The sequence below is a fragment of the Panthera leo genome, chromosome A1, assembly GCF_018350215.1.
Source record: "Panthera leo isolate Ple1 chromosome A1, P.leo_Ple1_pat1.1, whole genome shotgun sequence".
NCBI lineage: Eukaryota > Metazoa > Chordata > Mammalia > Carnivora > Felidae > Panthera > Panthera leo.
Genome location: NC_056679.1, coordinates 25079860 through 25094749, shown reverse-complemented (window position 1 = coordinate 25094749; position 14890 = coordinate 25079860).

Sequence of the window (14890 nt, the reverse complement as noted above, 5' to 3'; positions counted from 1 at the left end):
AATAATCAGGTCTCCAAGCTCCCTGCAAATTGGGGGCTCTTTAAACGGTGTTTGAAAAAGAGGCATCTGGGCAGTTTTTCCTTGCTTATGCTTTTTACTCTAAACTGAGAATAACCTCAAGGGTTTTGCTTTTAGAGGCTTAGCTTTTCCAGTTCTGGAAAACGCATGAGGGTGTCACCAGTTGTCCTAAACTTAAGCACTGCCCGAGACAAAATGTTGGCATGCTAAAAGTGTTGAAGGATCGAGAACATTCTCCCAAACACCATCTTCATGAGTGATGCCCACTTCAGCTAAATCCTGCCCAACTATATTTTCCTCCATGGTGTGCGTGTGTGTGCGCGTGTGTGTGTGTGCGCGCGCGCGCTTGTGTGTGTGTGTGTGTGTGTAGGAAATTCTGACATCTAGATACGAGGCAGAAAAGATTAGATGTTGCTTAGATAAACGGTGCCTCACAAACCACTTGCCGCCTTTTTAAACAGGGATAAAATACAACTTGATTTCGGTATTATTGATATTATTCCTGGCTCTTGAAGACCTATGAAATGAAAACTAAGCTTTAAAAGCTTTGCAGTTAATTGCTGCTGAGTTAAGTGGTTTTTTTTTTTTTTTTTTAAACACCTTCATGCTGACACATAATTTAGAAAATCAATCAGGGAGATGAGGATTAAAAATATGAGTCTAAAGTACTCCTGGCTAATTACAAAATGCTGTAATAAACTCTGAATGGCCCAGAGCACCACTGAGGGCCTGAGGCTCTTGCTGGGGATCGCTGGACAGAGGGATGTCATACAGCGAGGGTGAGAGCAGAGGAAGAGAGTGGGGGGTGGTGGACAGAGGAAAGGCCTCTGTCTGTTCTGAAAAAGCTGTCCCTGGTTAGTGAAAATCAGTCCTGCATAACATTTCTTCAAACACCGAGACTGTCAAATTATGGAGAAAGGCAGTAGTTGTAGAAATTGAAGGTGATATTTATGCCTTTCATAAATGGACACTGTGCCAGTAAATAAGGCCCACTTTCAATCCAGCCCTTGGTAATCTTATAAAGGATATAAACGTCTCGGATCCTCCTGCTCTGTCTGTACCCTTTTTGTCCTAAGTGGCTCCTTTTCCCATTTACCAGGCTCCTCTCCACTCAAGAGGACATGCCTGTAAACCATCACACCTTTACTGCGCATTTAAGCTTCCATTTTCCCTCCTTAAGGGGGTGATAATGCTCCCAAGAGAACAAAATTTTTTTCTTGGGTGGTGAGAAAAAAATAATATTCTCTTTATGTATACAGCATGGGTAAACATATAATGCATAAACAGATACACAGAATCTGTATATCTGCGGTGTTAAATTTTCTTTTTTAAAAATTTTTTAATGTTTATTTACTTTTGAGAGAGAGAGAGAGAGAGAGAGAGAGAGAGAGCAGGGGAGGGGGAGAGAGAGAGAGGGAGACACGGAATCCGAGGCAGGCTCCAGGCTCCAGGCTCCAAGCTGTCAGCACAGACTCCGACACGGGCCTGAAGTCACGAACCTCGAGATCATGACCTGAGCCAAAGTTGGACCCCGAATGAACCACCCGGGTGCCCCAAGTGGTAGTAAAACTTCATAGGTGGGAGCAAGTAGGAAAAACATGTCAATGGATCCAGTGTAGTGTTGAGTACAGTAGTGAAAATGAGGTTGGGAACCCTTCTGTAGATTGAAGGGCCCAAGCGAAAGTTAAGTGGCCACTTCCCAGCAGGTCAATTCTTTGGCAAGGCTCTTTGCCAGTCCCTCTTCTGGGGGTAAAGAGGCTGAAGAAATGCACTGGGCACCAGTGCCTGGTCCCAGCCAACCGTGAGCTGGGGGTAGGGCGAAAATTTGAATTTAGAGTGAGGTGAGTCATTCCAGCTCAGGACATGAGAATTTTCAGAATTATGCAAGAGACAGTAGGCAAAAAAGAAGAAAAGGGAAGAGGAAGAGGAAGAAGGAAGAGCCACAGCAGTGGGAGAGCTGTGACGTCCTGTCATGTCCTGTGCGGAATATTTATCCCCGTTTCTCGGCTTTTCTTGGTTGAACACATCTGGCTGATAACGCTTGGCGCTCGACTGGAACACTGCCTTGGGAACTGAACCGTGGGGAGGTGAATGCTTGTCTCGTGTGGTGTCCCCCGCAGGAGTTCAATCCTGTCCTTCCCACTGCTGGGCCAAATCCAGCTCTGTGATCCTTCAGACAGCGCAAAGCTTTCTTTCCCTGCCTTTGGCGGTTTCTGACTACTTGGGTCTTTTACGTGTTCTTGGTCCTTTCTTTTGGCTGGATGAGCTTTTGGTGCCTGATCTTGTGTCTGACGTCAGTCAGGGACATACCGGCTGTCAGGGAGTTTTGCGAAGCCTCGCAGATGAATAGCCAGCCAGCCATCAGGGCACCGGAGGAGCACAGCGTCCTTATGAGGATTAAATTAGCACCAAACTTTGAGAAGGGAAGGAAGAGGCGCACAGGAAATTACTAACCCATAACTCTAATTCCCTACCTGGTAAATTGCTGAAACGATCAATAGCACAGACCGTCTGGAAGCCCCCTGGGGAAGTAAAGGTGATAAATGTGTTGTGGTCCCATAATGGAGGGGATGGGGTCTGCAAATGGAGGCCCATCTCAAGGGGGACATTGGGGGGCTGCCGCGGTAACCTCAGCAGTGTGCTCCTTGTGTTGCACAAGTGGGTCTGGAGTGCATCGGGCTAATTGGTTGAAGCAAGCGAAACACTGTGGGGTTGTCCGAGGTTTTTCTGAGGTGGGTCACATGATCACAAATCTCCAGGTTTTGGGGCCACGTGAATTTTTTACTGATTACAGTAGTGAGTTGGGAGAGTCCCTGCAGGGCCAATGAGTGTCAGACTTGATACAAACATGAGTCACATGCGTTTAAGGCCTTGTTCATATCTCCACTTGGGTCATTAATCCTTTAGCGTCCCAAGGTTAGGGGATGCTTTCAGTAATAGCGGGTATTAAGGGCTCAAGTTTGCGTGATTGATTACACTGAACTTGTTTTATACCAACTAATGAATCCATACCGGCTGGTATGGCACCTGGCAGTGGTCAGTCATACGAGGATAATGGTGGACAGATGGTCAGGCCCTATGGCCCATGCATTCACGTGGATCAAACGATTGGGAGAAAATATTTGTTTTTTCTTCTTAGAACCTCAAGTAGGATGCCCTTAGAGACAGGTCCGTTGCAACTGGTCAGCCTCAGATCTTCTGCTGGATGCGTGGGCCTTTGAGGCATGGATAAGAGCCGGGGATCCCTTTGGGCACCCTGTCCCGAAGAGGAAACTGTAGAATTGTGCCACCATCCCTGCATTCAAAGCCAGAAAACCTGGTTTCAGACTTCAGCACTTGCTACCTACTCTTGGAAGGACCTTGAACAAGTCACCTGGGTCTCTTTGACCCGAGTTTCCCCTCTGTTAAGGGCAGATAATTCTACCACTACTTAAAAATGAGATCTTGCATTTATACATGGAAGATCTTGGCTTATCGTAGGCATCGAGTAGATGCTTAGCCTGATTTTTACATGTGCTTGGTCCTGGCTGGGGAGGACCTGATTCTCAGGGCAGTAGGTGACACTGAAGGACTCAGAGAGGAGGTCCACATCTATTTTCTTGACTTAAACTGACTTAAGGAATCTCCCAGTTGAACGAGGCATCCTGTTTTGTTCCTTGTCTTTCTAACGGCCGTGCAGAGACGGTCAAAGTAGGATGTGTCATTTCTGCCCCCATTCTTTTGAGTAGAACTCGGTCACACAGCCCCCGCCTGGCTCATGGGGGCTTCGGAATGCAGTCCCTGGATGGGCAGTCACTTCCCAGCGACATCTTCGCTCCACGCAGGGGCAGGAGGACACATCTTTGATGACCGGTAAGCTGTCACGGACACAAGTAGTAAATGTAGAAGGTCCTAGAACATGGAGGCGACGGGGTGTGAGATCATAGGAATTAAGGGGACAGGAAAAATGTTGGTTAATCCACCAAAAACAGTTTTTTGCCACATCAAGAAAACAGCTGTCTATCTCTAGCACCTGGCCTCTTAGCCACTCTCGTAAATGAATGCTTTTAAAGTCAACTCTCTGAGAGTATCTAAAAATACCATCTGACAGCCGTTTGATTTCCCATTCACTGTAAGCATTTCCCTGCAACGTGGGACATATCTACTGGGTAGAGTGGGATGTACCTGTAGAAAAGTGAAGTTTGACCCTGATGGGATTTCTAAGATAGGCTTATTTTTATCTGCACTTACTATGTTGGAAAATTGACGAGAGACGTTGAAGAGCCTGGGCTCAGGGTTACGTGGCAGATTAATAGACTGTCAGGGAACAGGACCCAGGAGCCTAGCAATCCCAACCATGGCCCTCAGGACCCATTTATGACATGGATAAACCCAAGCTATGCCTTGGAACTCCAACTTCTGCAGTCAATGAAGTCTCTTTGTTACTCTGGCCACATTAGTGAATGAAGGTCGCCCTGCCCGTCAGCCGCGAGTCTTTTAATGGTGGGCGTGTTTACGGTAAAACTACCTCATGGAAAACAACTTGCCACTTAATTGTGCTGTGCAATTGGAAATGGTGAACAGTTTCCTCCACTTAGTTCTCTAGGAAAATGAGCGGCTGCTAGGCCCAGAGCCTGCAATATCAGGCAAGTGTAAGGTCTGGATTGGGGTATACGCATGGCTTCTGTTTCCTTGAGGCCACATGTTCCTAACGTTCTGTATTCCTGGACTTAATAGTTTTCTTCATGACCTCCCTTATTAAGAGTTGACTTAAAATGGAATTTTCCTTAATGATGGTAGGTGAAAGCAGTTTCACAGAATCAATTTCAATTTTAAGAGCACCTTGAGGATTACCGGGAGTTTGTAAGTTTTATTAAATTGAATTGTGTTGTATTAATAGGCATTTCTGAAGCCAAGATTCTAGAGATCAGAATGTCAAATTTTTTCCCTCTTGGCTTCACTTCAATGATTATAATGGAAAAAAATGATCTTTAAGTGAGACGTCTGAACAACATGCCTTGCCAATGATGGTCCTTGTGGAAATAGAATCCCTTTAGCCACTCAAGCCTACTACCGTTTAAAGTTTGAGGGTCTGTCTGGATTTGTATGAAGAGTTTTCAAGGATTCAGGTCTTTCTTTTAGAGCTATTACTTGTATTTTCTACTCAGGGGGTAAAAGGACAATAATGTTCAAGTGCACAAAATTTATCCTTGGGCTCAGCTATCCTCAGGATTAGTACTTGAGGAGAGAGAGAATAACACAATTCTCTCTTTTTGACTGGTAAGTACTGCCCCAGCTGGGACATCGTAATAGGACAAAATGCTGTCCCCTTAGGGAAGATTCTTAAGGTGATTTGCCCCTGTTGGTCTGGACTCCTGGTGAGAAGGCACTGTGTGACCTGCTTCGAAACCTTCAAGGTCATTTGTGTGTCTTATAACATTAGGGATCCCAAACTTCACTGTGCATTGGAATCATTTAAAGAATTTTCCAAAAACAGAAAATATGGAGTATTCAGGCTTTACCCTGACGTGTTAACTCTGAATGTGGGGGGGGGGGTGGCTCGGGGGGAATTCATATATTCAAAAAAACGTGCCTCGGGTCGGGTCCGTCCATTTGGAAATGGTGCTGGCTATGTTGTTTGCCTCTTACAAGCCGTCTTTGCCCTTCTCTTTGCTCTGAGACGCTGGCTCCATCGAGAGCTCTCTTGTTCTCTGCCTTCTTGGACTTGATTTTGGGAACCCTCAACAGGAGGTAAGAGGGATGAGAGTAGTGCAGTCGGGCACACTTTCTCCTGATTCTGCGTGCCTCCCAGCTGCCTGAGGCATCTCCTTGGGCTTGCTGTGGCCCTCTGACTCAAGACATTGCCGTCGTCTCCTTTTTATGACGGGAAAACTGGCTTGACATTATATGTTTCAGGCGCACAATGTTATAATTCACCACCTGTATACACAATGAAGTGATCACTACCAAGTCTGGTCACCCTCCATCACCTTACAATTGACCCCCTTCCCCTCTGGTCGTTCGTAGTCAAGCTCTTGCTGCAAAGCCGTTGAAGCCAGAAGCGCACAAAGAACCAGAAGAGTTTATGGAGGCAATTAATCTGATTTTAACAAGTGAGAAAGAAAGTATAAAATGCCAGGACTTTTGCAGTGCTTTGTACCAAGATAGAGAATGAGCATAAAAATCTCTTGTGCTGCAGGGAGTTGTGCAGTTTTCTCTTAAGGAGCAGAGTGTTCCTGGGGTGTCTGGGGGGCTCAGTCAAACGTCTGACTTCAGCTCGGGTCATGATCTTGCTGCTCATGGGTTTGAGCCCTGCGTTGGGCTCTGTGCTGACAGCTCAGAGCCCGGAGCCTGCTTCGGATTCTGTGTCTCTGTCTCTTTCTGCCCCTCCTCCACTCACGCTCGCTCGCGCGCGCTCTCTCTCTCTCTCTCTCAAAAATAAACAAACATTAAAAAAAATTTTTTTTTTAAAAGAGCCAAGTGTTCCAAATTTGCTGACCCTTTCTTGGGGTGGCAAATGACTGTTAACGGTCTGCTGTCTAGGAGCCATTTTTTTTATTAAAAAAATTTTTTTTAAGTTTATTTTGAGAGAAAGAGAGAAAGCAAGCACAAGCAGGAAAGGGAAGAGAGAGAGAGGGAGAGAGAGAATCCCAAGCAGGTTCTGTGCTGTCAGCACAGAGCCTGACATGGGGCTCGAACCCATGAATTGTGAGATCATGACCAGTCATGATTTCTGACTCATGAAATCAAGAGTCAGACGCTCAACCAACTGAGCCACCCAGGTGCCCCTAGGAGCCATTTTTAACAAGAAAAATAAACCACACAATTATTTTTTTGCCTTCATGGAAAGGATGATGTTTTAAGAATAAGTGAGAGTTTAGAGGTTTTTTTTTTTTGAAAAAAAAAAAAAAAAACTTCTTCAATGAAGAAAGTGTTTCGAAAATGGAGGCAATTTTTAGTAAAAAATTTTGCATTATTTGGGATAGGACTGAATATTGAGTATTGTTATTTAGAAATTGCAGTCAATATATATTTTTTCATTTGGTTCTATGGATCTTTGTGAGGTACCCTCCTCAGTGATAGCCATTAAATTAAAAAATGTGAGGGGCGCCTGGGTGGCTCAGTTGGTTAAGCGGCCGACTTCGGCTCAGGTCATGATCTCGCGGTCTGTGAGTTCGAGCCCCGCGTCGGGCTCTGTGCTGACGGCTCAGAGCCTGGAGCCTGTTTCAGATTCTGTGTCTCCCTCTCTCTGACCCTCCCCTGTTCATACTCTGTCTCTCCCTGTCTCAAAAATAAATAAAACGTTAAAAACAAAAATTAAAAAAAAATAAATTAAAAAATGTGAGTCAATTGAATATAGAACTTGACTTTGGGCTCACTGTGTTAAACTAAGATTTTGAGAATTACGGAACCACACTCAGTTACACTCTGTTCACTAAAAATATATATATTTAAATGTTTATTTATTTATTTTGAGAGGAGGGAAGGGGCAGAGAGAGAGAGGGAGACGGAGAATCTCAAACAGGCTCCGTGCTGTCAGCACAGAGCCCAATGTGGGGGGGGGGGGGCTCGACCTCATGAACCTCATGACCCCAGCCGATATCAAGAGTCAGATGCTTAAGGGCGCCTGGGTCAGTCGGTTAAGCAGCCGACTTCGGCTTAGGTCATGATCTCGCGGTCCATGAGTTCGAGCCCCGCGTTGGGCTCTGTGCTGACAGCTCAGAGCCTGGAGCCTGTTTCAGAATCTGTGTCTCCCTCTCTCCCTGACCCTCCCCCGTTCATGCTCTGTCTCTCTCTGTCTCAAAAATAAATAAACGTTAAAAAAAAAGAGTCAGATGCTTAACCGACTGAGCTGCCCAGGCACCCCACTAAAAATATTATTGATAACTTGGGGCGCCTGGGTGGCTCAGTCGGTTAAGCGTCCGACTTCAGCCAGGTCACGATCTCGCGGTCCGTGAGTTCGAGCCCCTCGTCAGGCTCTGGGCTGATGGCTCAGAGCCTGGAGCCTGTTTCCGATTCTGTGTCTCCCTCTCTCTCTGCCCCTCCCCCGTTCATGCTCTGTCTCTCTCTGTCCCAAAAAAAAAAAAAAAAAAAAAAGTTGAAAAAAAATATTGATAACTTTTTGTAGAAGCAAAATATTTTTGTATTATTGATAAATAAGGTACAACAACGTTAGGATGAAACAGTGACTTTATCTTTGTTTATCTTGTAAAAATTTCCGTTTGGGTAAGTTTTATCATATGCATACCATAATAACTTTTAAAACATCACATTTGTAAATTAGGAAATACACCTGTAAAGGGTGGCACTCAAGAGAATTTACTGGTAGGATTTACTGGGTAAAGATTTTGTAGCTCACTGTACGTTACCGATGATGGTATGTAGTTCTTTTTTTTTTTTTTTTTTAATTTTTTTTAACGTTTTTATTTATTTTTGAGACAGAGAGAGAGCATGAACGGGGGAGGGGCAGAGAGAGAGGGAGACACAGAATTGGAAGCAGGCTCCAGGCTCCGAGCCATCAGCCCAGAGCCCGACGCGGGGCTCGAACTCACGGACCGCGAGATTGTGACCTGAGCCAAAGTTGGACGCCCAACCGACTGAGCCACCCAGGCGCCCCAAGTATGTAGTTCTTAATACAGTCATTTGAAATAGTGTGGGTCAACTTTATGAGAGAGTCCGAGGGATGTCTAGGGTCCAGGTTTCATACACGGGATCTCAGGGTGTGTTTAGCTGATAGAAACTCTGGTTTATAAATAGTAATGGCAAAAAAAAAAAAAAAAAAAGGGCCCAGTAATGGCAATGCAGAATCAGATGCACCTAAACTTTATTAGACACCTACGGCATGCCAGGCACAAGGCAGGTCGCAACAAACCATGCCATGGGGACTGCTAACCCATTTTACAGATGAGGAGACTCTGATTCTGAGGTGAAGTAATTATGCAGGGCTACGCAGACGGCATGGAATATGCAAGCTGAAGACTTCCAAGTCCAAGTCCGGGATGCTCCCCTCGCTCCCAGTACGCAAGGCAATATTAAGGGCTCGGAATCGGAGGTCATGTCCTAGCTCTGACACTTGCTGAGCGATGGTAGGCAAATCACTTAACTTTTTGGCGCCTTGCTTTCCTTACTGTAAAATGGGGCTAAAAGCAACAGGTGCTTAACCTTCTTGAATTGTTGACAAGATTAAATGGTACTTAAAGGGCTGATAACAGCGCCTGGTACATAGTAAGCACTCAGTAAACATCTCCTGTTTCCTCAAATGCTGTTCTCTCGTTAGATTACAGTCCTTTTGGGAGCAAGAAATGGCATCTGATTTCTTCTCCTCTTTTTCTTCCTCATCTCCGCTACCAAGCACACTGCCTTGCTCAGAGACGATGCTCAAGTAAGCGTTCGTTGATAAGGATTTCAGTTCGCCTGAACTTTCCAATCAGTAAATATTTACCGAGTGCCTGTGTGTGAGAAGCCCACGCAGCACCGTTTTGAAGTCTCGTCCTGTCCTGTGTTGTCTAATTTAATCCTCACCGCCACCCTAAATTGTAAGAACAATCATGGCCATTCTGTCATCAAAGAAACTGAGGCTCGGCAGAAGGAATGTGGCAGAGGTCCCGCAGCTAGATGGGGGTGGACTCAGGGTTCCAACATAGGCACTCGACTTAGAGTCCGTGTGTCTGTCCACTGGCCAGTGTGGAGGCAAAGGTCTCCTCTGACACTATCACCTTAAGAGGTTGTCCTTGCTTATAGGGATGTAAGCCCAGTCTCAGACCCATGTTTTGGAGACAGAACACATTAAAACTCACAGAGCAAACTGAGTAAATGGAATCCTTGTTACTTCTTTTTTTTTTTTTTTTAAGTTTTTATTTATTTTGAGAGAGAGAGAGAGAGACAGACAGACAGACAGACAGCATGTGAACAGGGGAGAGGCATAGATAGAGGGAGAGGAGAGAATCCCAAGCATGCCCCCCACTGTCAGTGCGGAGCCCCACGAGGGGCTCAGACTCCCAAACTGTGAGATCAAGACCTGAGCTGAAATCAAGAGTTGGATGCTTAACCGACTGAGCCACCCAGGAGCCCCTCCTTGTTACTTCTTGAAAAAATATTTTAATAGATTTATTTGGCACTATTCAGAGATCCCATGCTATTTGTTAGCATTTCATTATCATTAAGGAGCAACTGATGGCTAATTAATTGAAGGGATTACACACTTAACTAATTAGATAATTTTTAAATTTCGGTTAGATTGGCGTGTACAGAATCACACGAATCACAATTAGAGTTGTGCTAATAAACAAAACCTTCAGTTTTGCCCCCGGTTGGTCAGAAGGGGAGACCCCCCGACCCCCCACTGCGTCTTCATTGGGAAGCGTTCACTCCCATGGCTTCTGATAGTCTGCAATGACAAGGCCAATTATCATCTCCGACTGGGGCCAGAGACCCCACGGTCACTTATTTTTTAAAAATTGTTGAAGTATAATTTGACATACAACGTTATATTAGTTTCAGCTGTGACATTTTCCAAACTGAAGGAGAATTTCTTAGAGACTAGAAGTCTTCTCTGTAGGACATCTTTTTTTTTTTTTTTTTTAATGTTTATTTATTTTTGAGAGAGAGAGCATGAGCGGTGGAGGGGCAGAGAGAGAGAGGGAGACAAAGAATCAGAAGCTAGCACCAGGCTCCGAGCTGTCAGCACAGAGCCTGATGCGGGGCTTAAACTCACAAACTGTGAGATCATGGCCTGAGCTGAAGTCAGATGCTTAACCGGCTGAGCCACCCAGGTGCCCCTCCATAGGACGTCTTTTAATCGAGCCTCCCTCTTGGATCAAATGAACAAATGGACTAATATTAGGAAAAAGTCAGAACTTTGGGGGGATTTCTAGCACTCCCAGATTCAGAAGGGAAGTTTGTAAGGAGCTCTAAAGACCCACGAGTTTTGATGTCACTTATGAGGACCAGTCCTACACACGGTCTCCTTTCTGATTTTAAGAAGGGTTTCCTTATCCCGGTTATCTTTGGAACTTGGGAGTGCCAACCGTTCTACTTTCTGGCACATTCTACCTCTGTTGGTTTCTTCAATATTCCCACACAGGTGAGTGGTTCTTCTATCAATAACAGCCATTCATCTCAACTAGCTGCCCCTGATAGCTGCCATTTTATTTTTTCACTTCCTTCCCTCTTAGATTTTTCCAACTGTTGACCTTTATTTGTTGCCCAGTAGACTTACCAGCAGGCTTTCTTGGACTTCCTGGCTACTACCTTCTACTTCCTCAGAAGGTGAGGGCCCCCGACTGTCTCTAAAGAGCTTGGCTCCACCCCTTGTTATCTGTACTCAGTGTGCTCCTTTGGCACCAAAGTAGACTATCCTCTGCCCTAGGTAGCAAAAATAACACATATTCCCATCATGTCCTGCAATTTAGAGATGACAGGCATCATGATAATTTACTACACTCATCCAACTTTCATCCTCTTCTCCATAAATGAGGAGAGAAAGGTCAGAATGTCCCCTGCCTCGCCCACCCTCTGACTCCTGGGCCGACAGCTACGGTTTCCGTGACTCTCCGGGGAAAGGCAAGGGGCCCTGGGCTCTCTAATAGACCCTCCTGCTTGCTGAATTTTTCCCTGTGATTCATCATCGGACAGTTGCATGTAAAGAAAGCCTGGAGAGTCTCAGATGCATGCTTGCCCTTTCCCTTTGTCTCTGCTCTACCTGTCTGTTTAGATTAGAAACCCACGAGGCATGTCTACCTCCATGCTCTATGTAGCGCCCACCAATTGTGGATGCTCACGGAACGTGGATGATTGATGATGGTGTTAATCTGAGTAATAACAGGCATTTTGGGTTCAATCGCAAGGAAGCTTCTCCGTACTGGGTTACGGATACATGTGTTCTGCAGAGGAGGAAGGAGCCCAGCTAATGGACAAGTAGGATGGCTCCGTTTGAAACGCTCCTCCCTTAAAAACAAAAGCCAACTCATCAATCAGGCAAAGACAAAGCCTTCACAAAAGCTGTCCTATCAAGAATTGTAACAGCAGCTCCAGTTGTGCGTCAGCTGCTTGAGATTTTAAGTCAAAGGGGGAGAGAGGCGATGTCATAGGAGGGCTCCAAGGCAGTGATTATTTATTGAGAACTTGCTAAGTGTCAGCTCCTTTATGTGTGGTATCTCAAATTACTTATAATTTCCTCATCCTGGAGACAAGAAAACTGAGCTTTTGGGGGGGGGGGGCGGTGACTTGTCCAAGTCACATGCTGCGTAGACTGGATGTTTTAGTCCCTCTAAAATCCCTATGTTGGAGCCCTAATCCCCAGTGGGATGGTATTCGGAGGGTTAGCTTTCGGGAGGTAATTAGGTTTTGTGGAGTCTTGCGGATGGGATTAGCGTCCTTGTAATAGATGAGGAGAGACAAGGAACACACTCTGTCGCTCTCTCTGCCATATGAGGACACAGTGAGAAGATGGCCGTCTGCGAGACAGGAAGCAGGTCTCATCGGGAACCCAATCTGCTAACTCCTTGATCTTGGTCTTCCCAGCCTCCAGAGCTGTGAGAAATAAGTACTTGTTGTGTAAACCATCCAGTGTGTGTGGCATTTTGTTGTGCTGGACTGAGCTAAGACACACGGCCCGGGAACTCCTTCTTGGCCTTCAGATTTGCGCATGGCCTGCTGACGTCAGCGTCCGTTATTTGCATCCTCATTTATTCTGATCAGCGCTCTTTCTCTGGGTTCAATAAAAGAAGTTCTTGTTATGCTAATGTAGTAGGACAGTCCCTGTGCCCTTTTGTTTTCGTCCCTCCCCTCAGCAACCCCCCTCGAAGGACAGGAGGGAGTGTCTGTGATCAGGTCATACTGGATAACGAGTCACTGTTACGCTGTGAGAGCCATCACTGTCAGCCACAGATACGGTAGCTGCCCCTTCACCCGGAGCCAGGCTGCTGAGCGGAAAAAGGCCAAGGACCAAGGCAGAGGTGAGGAAGGAGGGAGCCCACAAAGAGAAGGGCCCCTGGGCACCCATCAGAGGAGGACTCCACTGGGCCACTTGGCACTGAAATGGGAAGAGGGAGGATTTCCACCATTATCTGGACCCTGGGAGTTTTCGTGATCACCCGACAGCAAGACTTCCCTTCTAGGAATGAACCATACCTTCAGTTTCCCCTGAGATCATGGGTATAATCTGGGGGAATCACTGTACAAAGCCAAGAGGAACTTAAATGGGGTGGGGCGTTTATGACCACAATTAGAAAATTAAATTAAAAAAGAATCACTTAGAGAAGTTCCTCCCTTTAAAATAAAAATACTAACAAATGTGAATAATTTCTTATATGCACATATATAATAGTAATCAAACACATCAGGCTTACTAGCCGGTTTCTTTGTCTGTGAAGAACCTTACGGGGCAGAGCTCGTGTTCCTTGGCCTTAGAAGTGCCTCCTGTGGGAGGAAGGCGCTCATCTGAACCTATTGGAGGTGAGCAGTCAAGTCTTTGATAATGTGATTAATTACCTTCGTGTTTTTTCCATACATATATCTTTGAATTTTTGTACATTGGATTTTCTTAAAGCAAGGCTTGCTTGTAATCTGGGTGTGGAAGATTCCAGTGGGCAGTTACGGTGTCCCTGGATCTGCTGACCCTGGTCCACTCTTCTTTCCCCCAAACATGGCATAGTAGTGCCATTGGAGCTCTCTGCCTAATAAGAGGCTTAAGAAACACAAGAAGGCTCCCACTAATAGTCTGTAGAGGCAAATGACTGGACAGAATGCGGCCAGGGGGCTGGGCTACCCCTTTCATGAAGCCTGGACGTCAACACTGTGGTCTTGGGTTTTGTTCCCAGTTCCTGGCACAGAGGTCCTAAAACCCTGGGAATTTCCTGAGTGGTAGAAGTGCCTTTTATTATTCATAAGGTGCCCGTCTGAGACACATCTGAGTTTATGGTAATGAAGGGACTCTTGGTGGCCCTTAGATGGCTTCAGGATGGACACTGATTGCCAGAAGAATCAACCATGTGCAATCATGTGATTGGAGGGTTGTAACTTTCAGCATCCCTCTGCCCCCGGGAAAGGGAGGGGTTGGGATGGAATTTTTCAATCACCAAAGGCCAATGACTTAATCAACCACTGCCAGGTACTGAATCCTCTATACAAACCCTTAAACGATAGGGTTAGGAGAGCTTCTGGGTTGGTGAACGCACGGAGGAGCTGGGAGGGTGATGTCCTCTGCAAGGGTATGGAAGCTCCGTGTCCTTCTCCCCCCATACCTTGCCCTAAGCATCTTCCATTTGGCTATTCCTGAGCTGTACCTTTTGTAATAAAACTAATGGTAAATAAAGTGTTTTCCTGAGTTCTGTTAGCTATCCTGGCAGATTACTGAAGCTGAGGGGGGGTTTGTGGGAACCCCCAATTCATAGCTGGTCAGTCAGAAACACTGGTGGCCTGGGAGTTACAACTGGTGTCTGAAGTGGGGGCTGTCTTGTGGGACTGAGCCCTTCAGCTTAGGTGACCCGACACCAACTCCAGGTAGAACGTGTCAGAATTGAATTGAATATAGGACAGCCAGTTGGCCTCAAAGAATTGGAGAATTGGTTGGTGTCAGAAGATATCTCAGGCTACGTATCTTCCTTTGGTCTGGAATGAGTTCAGTTTTGCTGTCTTCCTTCTTGAGTGATACAACTCCAAGTAGAAGATGCTACCTTTAGGGGCGCCTGGGTGGCGCAGTCGGTTGAGCGTCCGACTTCAGCCAGGTCACGATCTCACGGTCCGTGAGTTCGAGCCCCGCGTCGGGCTCTGGGCTGATGGCTCAGAGCCTGGAGCCTGTTTCCAATTCTGTGTCTCCCTCTTTCTCTGTCCCTCCCCCGTTCATGCTCTGTCTCTCTCTGTCCCAAAAATAAATAAACGTTGAAAAAAAAAA